The sequence below is a fragment of the Nansenia antarctica genome (assembly GCF_963989245.1).
Source record: "Nansenia antarctica genome assembly, chromosome: 2".
Lineage (NCBI taxonomy): Eukaryota > Metazoa > Chordata > Actinopteri > Argentiniformes > Microstomatidae > Nansenia > Nansenia antarctica.
In genome coordinates, this window is record NC_137675.1 from 76,108,305 (window position 1) to 76,117,980 (window position 9,676).

Genomic DNA, 9,676 nt, shown 5'->3' on the forward strand with positions numbered 1-9,676 from the left:
TGACAGCTCCGACTAACCTGTGACGCCAACACGCAGATAACACCCACTCTCCGAGCACACGCCCCTCGCTATAGCCACGCCCACAATGAACAAAGACATTGCAGCATTTATTCCTCAATGGGAAATACTTCAGCTTGCTGCTGCTGTACTGACCGTATGAATCAATCTTATTTACACAGACACTCACATTACTATCAGGCAGTTGGACAAGCTATTGTAACCTTTCTTCTACAGTATCCGTAAGCATGACCATGTTACTAAAGTAATGTGACTAAAAAGCGAGCAAATCTGGATATTACTATGAATGAATGAATGAATGGTCTTTATTGTCATTGATATAGTACAGGTACCAAACAACGAAATTTGGGAGGGGGGGCTCCCCTGGTGCTAGGAGAGAAAACTAAAAACAAGAAGGGAAAAGAGCTGGTTTACATAAATAAAGGCTATGTACACTGTCCACTATACTATACTATACAAATAAACACTGTGCTGTACTCTATGCTATGCTATACCTATTCTAACATTTCCTATCTCTGAACCTTATATACCCGAGGGTTGTCATATTGCACATAGTGTTATTGCACATTCATTTAAAGTGTCGCAGTTTGCAGGTTTGAAATGTTCACAGTTGTGTTTCAGTATTGCACTTGATTTCAATCTAGTAGCTGCCATCAAATGTCTAGATTGTCCAGGGCCTAGAACCTAGGTCTTTGCTGTGTTCAGGGCCTGAATGGCCCTGGGGTAGAAGCTGAGCTTCAGTCTGTTTGTCCTTGCGAACATGGTCCTGAACCGCCTGTCCGAGGGCAGCCGAGCAAAGTGTTCGTTCCCAGGGTGGGATGGGTCTCTGGAGATCTTGGAGGCCTTCCTGAGGCAGCGTGTGTTGTAGAGCTCTTCCAGAGAGGGGAGGGGGGCGCCGGTGATCTTCTGGGCCGATCTCACGACTCTCTGTAGCGCATTCCTCTCTGCGGCTGTGCAGCTGGAGAACCACACGCAGATGCAGTAGGTGAGGATGCTCTCCACTGCGCAGCGGTAGAAGGTCACAAGCATGTCCTGGCTGATGTGGTTTTTCCTGAGGACTCTCAGGAAGTAGAGCCGCTGTTGTGCCTTCTTGATGATGGCTGCTGTGTTGGTCTTCCAGGACAGGTCATCCTGTATGTGCACCCCCAGGAATCGGAGGGTTGAGACTCTATACTATAGTCCCCATTTCCTTAAAGAGGATTGGTTAGTCCTCCTGTATCATTGTACAGTACACTCACATTACTATTAGGCAGTTTGACACACTATTGTAACCTTTCTTCTACAGTATCCATAGGCACGACCATGTTACTAAAGTAATGTGACTAAAAAGCAAGCAAATCTGGATATTATTAGTCCCCATTTTCCTTAAAGAGGATTGGTTAGTCCTCCTGTATCATTGTACAGTATGATGACATCATTAATTCATTCTCTGCACTGTGTCATCATTCCACGTCCTCCTGAGTCAAGGCTGTCTGACTGGTTTCCCTGCAAGGAATGTTCTCATGCCCAGAATTGCGGCATGCAAATATACAGTTGTATATTATTGTACAGTATACAGTAGGGCAGGCAGCAGGCATTTAGGTCCACAGCCGTCGAGTGAGGTATAGGTCATGTAATGTAATGATTAGACTGATCATCTTATGGGCAAATGGTTCTCAACCTGGGGCCTATTAACAGGTCTGGTATAGACTTACTGTATAAGAACATAGGCGTAACAGTACTGGAAAATGAACATGAGTGGGTGAGCTATTTCATTGGGGGGTACAGTCAGCAAAAAAGAACTCCAGGCGTAGCCTATTTGACTGAGGGAAAGCAGCACAGGTCAGATTCCCGAGAGACAGGAGAGAGACAGACAGATGACACCAGGGAAACTAATCCTATCTCCAACAATCAAAGGCTTCAAAGATTAACCAAACAGCAACTGCTAATCAGGGCAGATTAAACAGCACTCAGTATGATATGCAAACATTAACACACTTGGTAGATATAAAGCCATCAAATATAACAGATTGTTACAAAACATACTGGATTTTCAGAAATGAAGAGGTGTTCAAATACTATTGTATTGTTCATGAACTATCAGAATCAGAATGAGAATCAGAATCGCTTTTATTACATGTTACTGTTCAAGGACACAAGAATCAAATTCTTTGGCTTTGGTTCCTCAACATTGACATTGCAGTATTCAGATACAAAACACAATAACAACACAATAATAATAAGTAACATAAGTAAGTAAGTGGCTTCAATAGTGCAAAAATGCTGTGCAGCGTAAGATGATATGAAATGCAATATAATACAATACAGTACGGTAGTAAATTAGTCCAATGGTATACAAGTAATAATCCAGTCGTGTGCCGTATTTATTATACGGCAATATTCATTTCCACAGTGAGTGTGGGGTTGGCTGAGGGGTGGCAGACCCTTGCACCCTTCCAGTGCATTTCCCTAGGAGCCTGATTGCTTGGAGGAAATAGCTGTTTGTCAGCCTCTGGGTTTTAGCCCCAAGGCTTCGGTATCGTTTCCCCGATGGCAGTAGCTCGAATAGTTTCTGATTGGGTCCCTACCTAACTACACCCAATACCAGTGGTTTTATTGACACTGTTGAATATTAAATAAACTGGATATTATTCTCCCTGAGGCTTTATTGGCATACATTAATAATGTTCCAGACATAATTAGAATTCAAATTCTGTGGTTCCAAACCTACCCTGGGAAACCAGTTAGGAAAGAGTAGTGCTGTGTCATGCCTAGTGCTAACCGCATCACAATGCCAAGAGATTGGCAAATCTGAACCCTAGGGTAATGGTACAGTTGTGGTTGTGTTTACAGCTCTAGTCTTATCCACAAATTCAGTGTACATGATGATTTGACACAGTAACAGAGGTTAGACATGACTAGCACAGTAGCAGAGGTTGTCTAGCAGATTTAATATCAGATGTTATCACACTCAGTTTACATCTTTGCACATCCTTCAAACACATCACAACCCCCCCCAAAAATGGGAGTATCAATTTATTATGCATAATAATTACAGCAATTAGGCCATGATAGTAATAAGCATGTAAGCAATTTTGTACAGTAAATTAAACTAACAATGCAGCAAAAATACATCTTTAACACTTTACTTTGAGCATACAGTTATAATGCATTCATAGCGCATTATAAGACTTCTGTGTCAAGCTGAATCACCTCAGAGCTGTGCAAAATCATGTGCTCATTGAGGTGTGGAAGTGGAGGAGGTAATTGCTGCTCTCCCTTCAGAAGAGGTTCTGTGAGGTGTGAGCCAGGAAGACGAGGAGGCAGGTTAAGAGGGCCTTGGGTGTGTGCCACGGCCTGGGTGGTACATTGATTTTACAGCATCTATGATTGTATTGAATATTTTTTTTGTACATGTTACATTACATTTTGGCATTTAGCAGACACCTTTATCCAAAGACAACAAATACATTTCTAAGCAAGTCTAAGCAAGTGAATCATCTATGCATCAGTCATTGCAAGAAAAACTAATCTATGCTCGGGCTAGATGCCATTGGCAGTCAAAATGCTAGAGGAAGGAAGGAAGATTTTATTATTTAAAAAATTCATAAGAGGGGGATGGAGAGGTTTCAGGAGGGACAGTTAAGGTGTAGCCTGAAGAGATGGGTCTGGAATCTGATGCAAGCTGCTACAGAGGGGTAACATGGGAGAATTTGGGGAGGTTGAACACCAGACGGGTGATAGCATTCTGGATGAGTTGCAGAGATCTGATGGAGGAGGCGGGGAGCCCGGCCAAGAGTGCGTTGCAGTAGTCAAGGCGGGAGATGACCAGTGTCTGGACCAAGAGTTGAGCTGCTTCTCTGGTGAGGAATGAACGTATCCTTCTGATGTTGTAGAGGAAGAATCTGCAGGAGCGTTCTATCGTGATGTTTGCTGCACAGGATAAGTAGTTGTCGAAGATCACCCCAAGGTTCTTGGCTGCCTGGGAGGAGATCACCGTAGAGTTCTCTATTGTGATGGAGAAGTCTTGGAGAGGGTAGGTTTTTCCAGGGAGAAAGAGTAGCTCAGTCTTGTTAAGGTTGAGCTTGAGGTGGTAGGCTGACATCCAAGCAGAAATGTCAGAGACACGCCGAGACACGTGTTGCCATCTGTGAGTCAGAGGGAGGGAAAGCCAGGAAGAGTTGAGTGTCATCTGAGTAGCAGTGGTAGGAGAAAACATGTCAGGAAATGAAGAGATTTGGTATTTGAGAACAGTAAGGGAGGAAAGCAATCCTCTCCACATCACCTGAAAAGAGCGATCAGCCAGGTAGGATGCAAACCAGGAGAGTGCAGAGCCAGAGGTGCCCAGTTCTGAGAGGGTGGAGAGAAGGATCGGGTGGTTTACTGTGAGGTGAGGGAGGAAGCTCAAGCAGGGTGGAGGGCCTCGGTGACAGCAAGGAGAACGGTCTCAGTAGAGCGCCCAGCCTTAAAGCCAGATTGATTGATGGACAATGGATCGGAGAAGAGGCGAGGAGATAGGATTGAGAGGTCAAGAGATGTGATCAGTTTTAGAATATCATCAGGGGAGAAGGGGGAGAGAGCTGATAAGCCAGAGACCGGGTATAGCGCAGTGGGTTTGGGAGGGGTGATAGCAGTATTGGCGAGAGGTGGAGAGAAGGAACTGCTAATGTCATCAACCTTCTTTTCAAAGTAGGTGAAAAAGTAATCCGCAGACAGGGAGGGGGGAGGGGGGGGGGGGGGGGGGGGGGTTGAGGAATGTGGAAAATGTGGAGAACAATTTCCTTGGGTTAGCAGAGGATTGGACTTTGGAATGGTAGTAGGAAGCTTTAGCAGCTAATGCAGAGGAGGTGTAGTTGAGGAGGATAGAGCGATAAGGGTTTAGGTCATTAGAGAGGCTGGTTTTTCTCCATTTCCTCTCAGCTTCCCAGAGCCGTATTTTACAAGCTTGCAGGGTTTCAGAGAGTCAAGGAGGGCGTGGAGAGGAACGTGCTGCCCTCGGTGTCAGTGGACAGAGAGAATCGAAGGATGAGGAGGGAGCGGACAGGAAGGTGGAGGATGCCGAATCAGTGGATAGAAGGGAGAAGGATTCAACAGAGGATAGGGAGGATAAGACAGAGGAAGAGAGAGCGGTAGGGGAGAGGGTACGTAGGTTGCGACGAGAAGATACAGTGTGGGTAGAGATTGACAGGAAGGGAGTGGATTTGCGGGGAAGGGAGAAGGATACAAAATGATGATCAGAAACTGGAAGAGTGGTAACGGTAAGGTTGGAGATATGGGAGGATCTGGTGAAGACAAGATGGAGCTGATTGCCTGCCTTATGAGTCAGAGCAGAGTGGGACAGGGTAAGGGGATCAAATAGTCCAGATAAAGGAAGCTTCTCTGACTGGATGACCAGTAGTGTGAGGGGTGTGCCATCGTCAGGGAAGGAGCTGAGAAGGACAGGGTCTCTTCTAGGAAGTGGCCAAGCTGATCTGGTGGATGATAGATAACAACAATGTGAAATCTTACTCAGGAGGTGCCAGAAACCTGATGTTGTTTTGGACTAGCTTGAAACATAGATTTGATCTCAATGAGACTAACCTGGATGAATACAGTTCAATAATAGATGAATACTGTAGATAAAAGCCTATTGAGCTAGTTTATCTAAGTTTCTTGATAGGAAGAATGAAGTTCCTTGATGATTGGCAAAAGATGTCCTGGATGGTTGATAACTTGGCATTAGGGCTAGTGGCATTAGGGGCATCACTAGTGTGCGGCTAGAGTACGGCACTTAGCCCTAAACTACTCCAGGGAGACTGTCTCTGTATTCTGTAATTGTAAGTCGCTTTGGATAACAGCGTCTGCTAAATGGTCAAATGTAATGTAAATGCATTAGGCCAAGAAGAAGTTGCAGCCCTGGGTTAGCGCTCTGAGGAGCCCTGTGTATCAGAGGGAACTGGAGAAGAAAGGGATGAGACAGGCAGAACTGTGACAGAACAACGAGTCCATAAGAATTAGACAACAGAGGCCCGAGGACAGGGACGTTTGGGACCTTGACTGAATTTCAGAGAGAGCCTTCATGAAGCAGTCAGCCACAGAGAGAAGAGAGGGCCTGCCAGCTTCCATAGGAATTATTGTACACACTGTGTTTACATACAGAGAAACATGGATACAGACAGAGAGAAGAAATCCTACTTTGTTGGACCCGGCTCATTATATGGAACTGAACCTAACAACGAACCCTCTCAACTCCTATGGTCAGGGGAGGCTGTTGGAGAAATGGAAGGACAGGCTCATTTTAATGCATAGAATGGAAAGATTATATTATATTATATTCAACTGTATTGTCATAACACAGAGTACTGAGACAGTGAAATGTAAGTTGGCATGTGTGTATTCTTTTTAACGGCTATTTTCTTTTTTGTGGGGCAGTTCCACTCTTATATTTGTCATCTTTATTGCATAGAGACAGACAGGAAAGTAAGGAGGAGAGATCTTATCAGCAGGATTCGAACCCATGCCAACATGCCGTATGCACTGGAGGCCATTGTGCTAGACCATTGGACCGCCCCAGGCCACAAACATGTGTGTTTGATACCATTAATTATTCCATTCCATACACTTACAATTGATTTCTACCTCCACCAGCCACCACTTCCTATGATTGAATATATTCCTCTTCTCTGTGAGACAAAGGAAAGGTACGGTAATTAGGTAATCATGGGAGTTAAAGATGGGTGATAGATTTAAAGATTAAAGTTACATAACCCAGTTTAGAGGCTGATGGGATGTAGTTAACCACATTATGACTAGACAGAGGTCACTGAAGGGGCATGATAATCTGATACATTGCAGCTATATCTATCATACATGTGGAGGGGTGATTTTGACAGACGGGATTCAAACCCTGGTCTTCCACATAGCAGACATGCTCATTAGCTCGCTAAGCTAAAGCCTAGGGAATAGCTAGAGGAGCTAACGCATGTTTTCAGGGTCTTAAGCAAGGTTGGAGTGGTGGAGTGGACAACACACACACACACACACACACACACACACACACACACACACGCGCGCACACACACACACACACACACACACACACACACACACACACACACACAAACAAAATTGCCAAAACACATGACAATATGATACAGCTGAGCCAAGAACACTGGCTAAAGGTCACTTCCTCTAATGGCCATCTGAAAAGAACATTTAGGTGGGGTTTGAACAACGAGGGTCAGCAGAGTCACCCTTTGCGCCAATGCAACACCCAGCTATGTTGTCACAAGCACCAACATAGTTTCTGTATGATTTAGCCTCAGATCAAAACATTGAATTAGCTCAGCAGGATACTAATCTAAAAAGGAAATGGAAACCAGAATGAAATAAGAACAAATAAACATGCCAACTTCAATAATACTTCTAACATTGAATTAAATTAGTAACTCTATTCGAGAAAACATCTACTAAATGACCATAGTATTATCTTTATTGATATGATACATGGATATGTATAATTATATAATGTATAATTATCTTAAATCCAAAACAGGAGAATATCTTTATCAATCAAGTGATTTGAAGGCCTTGTGATAATATCTCTCACCACTAGATGGCATCATTGTTAACATCTAACAGCAACTTGAGCCATGGAGGGAGTCAGGGAAATAATTGTCATCAATGGTTCCTACTCTCCCCGCAAAATAGGCACACACACGTTTCCTAATATAGGCAGTTATAGATGTAGAAGAAACAAACAATTAAAATGTAATATTAGCAAATTCATACTTATAAATACACCCAAAAGGGTGTATTGAATATTGATGTTCAGTTTATGCAACATTATGTAATGCTCTTGTGTTAATGTAAAGCAGTGGGATTCAGATGGGTAGTTATGCAGCTTATGCCAGGACTCTCTGTGTGTGTGGGAGTGTGTGGAGGCGTCTGGAAGGCAGGGGGTAGTATAAGGTGCCATGAATTGTGCAGTGCCATGCACAATCTCTTCCATAGAACACCTACACACAACTACACTACAGGAAGTAACAGAAAAGCATTCCCGATACAGTACTGTGTGTACATACGTGTGCAGACACACACACACACACACACACACACACACACACACACACACACACTCCAACCTGTGATATAACCACAACCATTTCGCCCTGGCCACCATGTCAGCACGACTTAACCCTGTTTACCGTCCGTCACGGGGGCCTGACACGCAGAGTTTAACGGCTCCCGTGAGACGAGGGGCACTGGGCTCTCTGAACAGCTGGGTTCTGGTCTGTTCTGGATCCTCCTGGCACAGGATAGCACAGCTGGCCCAGGCCCCAGACGTCTAGCCCCCATCCTGAAGACCTCCACCTGTCACTGTGAGTTACCAGGAGTGGAGCTCCCTCCCCCCCCCGGGGTGCAGAGCACAGCCTGCATGTCCGTCCCCGGGGGGGGCGACTCTCTAGACTACACCTACCTGGAGGGCAAATCAACAGCTAGTGCAAAACACACTAAGGCAGCACCAGACAGTCACTGGATGGCTGGCTAGGTGTGGAGTCTCTAAAGCAATGTTTGTGGACTTCTGTTCATAGTTGAAATGATGAGTATTCACATTGTAAATTTGTATTGACATTGTTATTGTAAATACATTTTGAAACAGTTCTGTTTAGGTAGCAGGTTTTACAGGACAAACTGTAGCTCCCTCTACTTGTATTGGTTTAGCGATTTAATCATATGTTTACAAGCAGAATAAAGAGCATGTTAATAATATGTTTACAAGTAGAATAAAGAGCATATTCATCAGAGTTCCTGTTTTTCCCGACTACCGAACGTACACTGTATACATGTATAAGGAGTCGTCACAACGATCAAATTACACATCCACCTGTTCTTCTGTCGCTAGAGTATGTGTGTGTGTGTGTGTGTGTGTGTGTGTGTGTGTGTGTGTGTGTGTGATCGTCCATGTGTGTATGTGGTTGTGTGAGCGTGCATGTGTGTGTGTGTGTGTGTGTGTGGTAGTGTGAGTGTACATGCGTGTGTGTGTGTGTGTGGTTGAGTAAGCATGCATGCGTGTGCGTGAGTGTGGGTGTGTCTGTGTGGATGTGTGTGTGTGTGTGTGTGTCTGTCTGTTTGTGTGCCTGTTTGTCTATGGGTTGTTTTGTCAGTAACTCCAGATCCGTGCCGCTCTTCTCTCCAGTCAACCACTGAAGGATCTTGCCGCTAATTAACAGAGATTACACAGCAATTAGCAGACCATTAATCACATACTTATTAGTTTAGCCATGCAGAGAGAGGGAGGAAGGAGAGGAAGGAGAGGGGATAGTGGAGTGAGTGAGAGAGAGGGAACGAGATGGAGAAGAGTGAGAAGAGAAAAAGAGAGAGAGAGGGAGAGAGAGGGAGAGAGAGGGAGAGAGAGGGAGCAAGAAGAGAAGAGAGAGGCCCTCCTCTTGGCTCCAAAGCTCACACAGTGGTTTCACACTGCCAGCTGTTTCACATAGCTTCAGGAGCAAAGCAATACCATGCTGTGGGATATAGTAGGTCTGCTGAGTGTGTGTGTGCGTGTGTGTGTGTGTGTGGGTGTGTGAAATGTGTGTCTGTATGTATGTAGGTACGTAAAGTCTTGACTGACATTTGTCTAAAGAAAGTGAATCAACTATACATTACAGTCATCGTAAGTCAAGTAAAACCTTTGAGAACA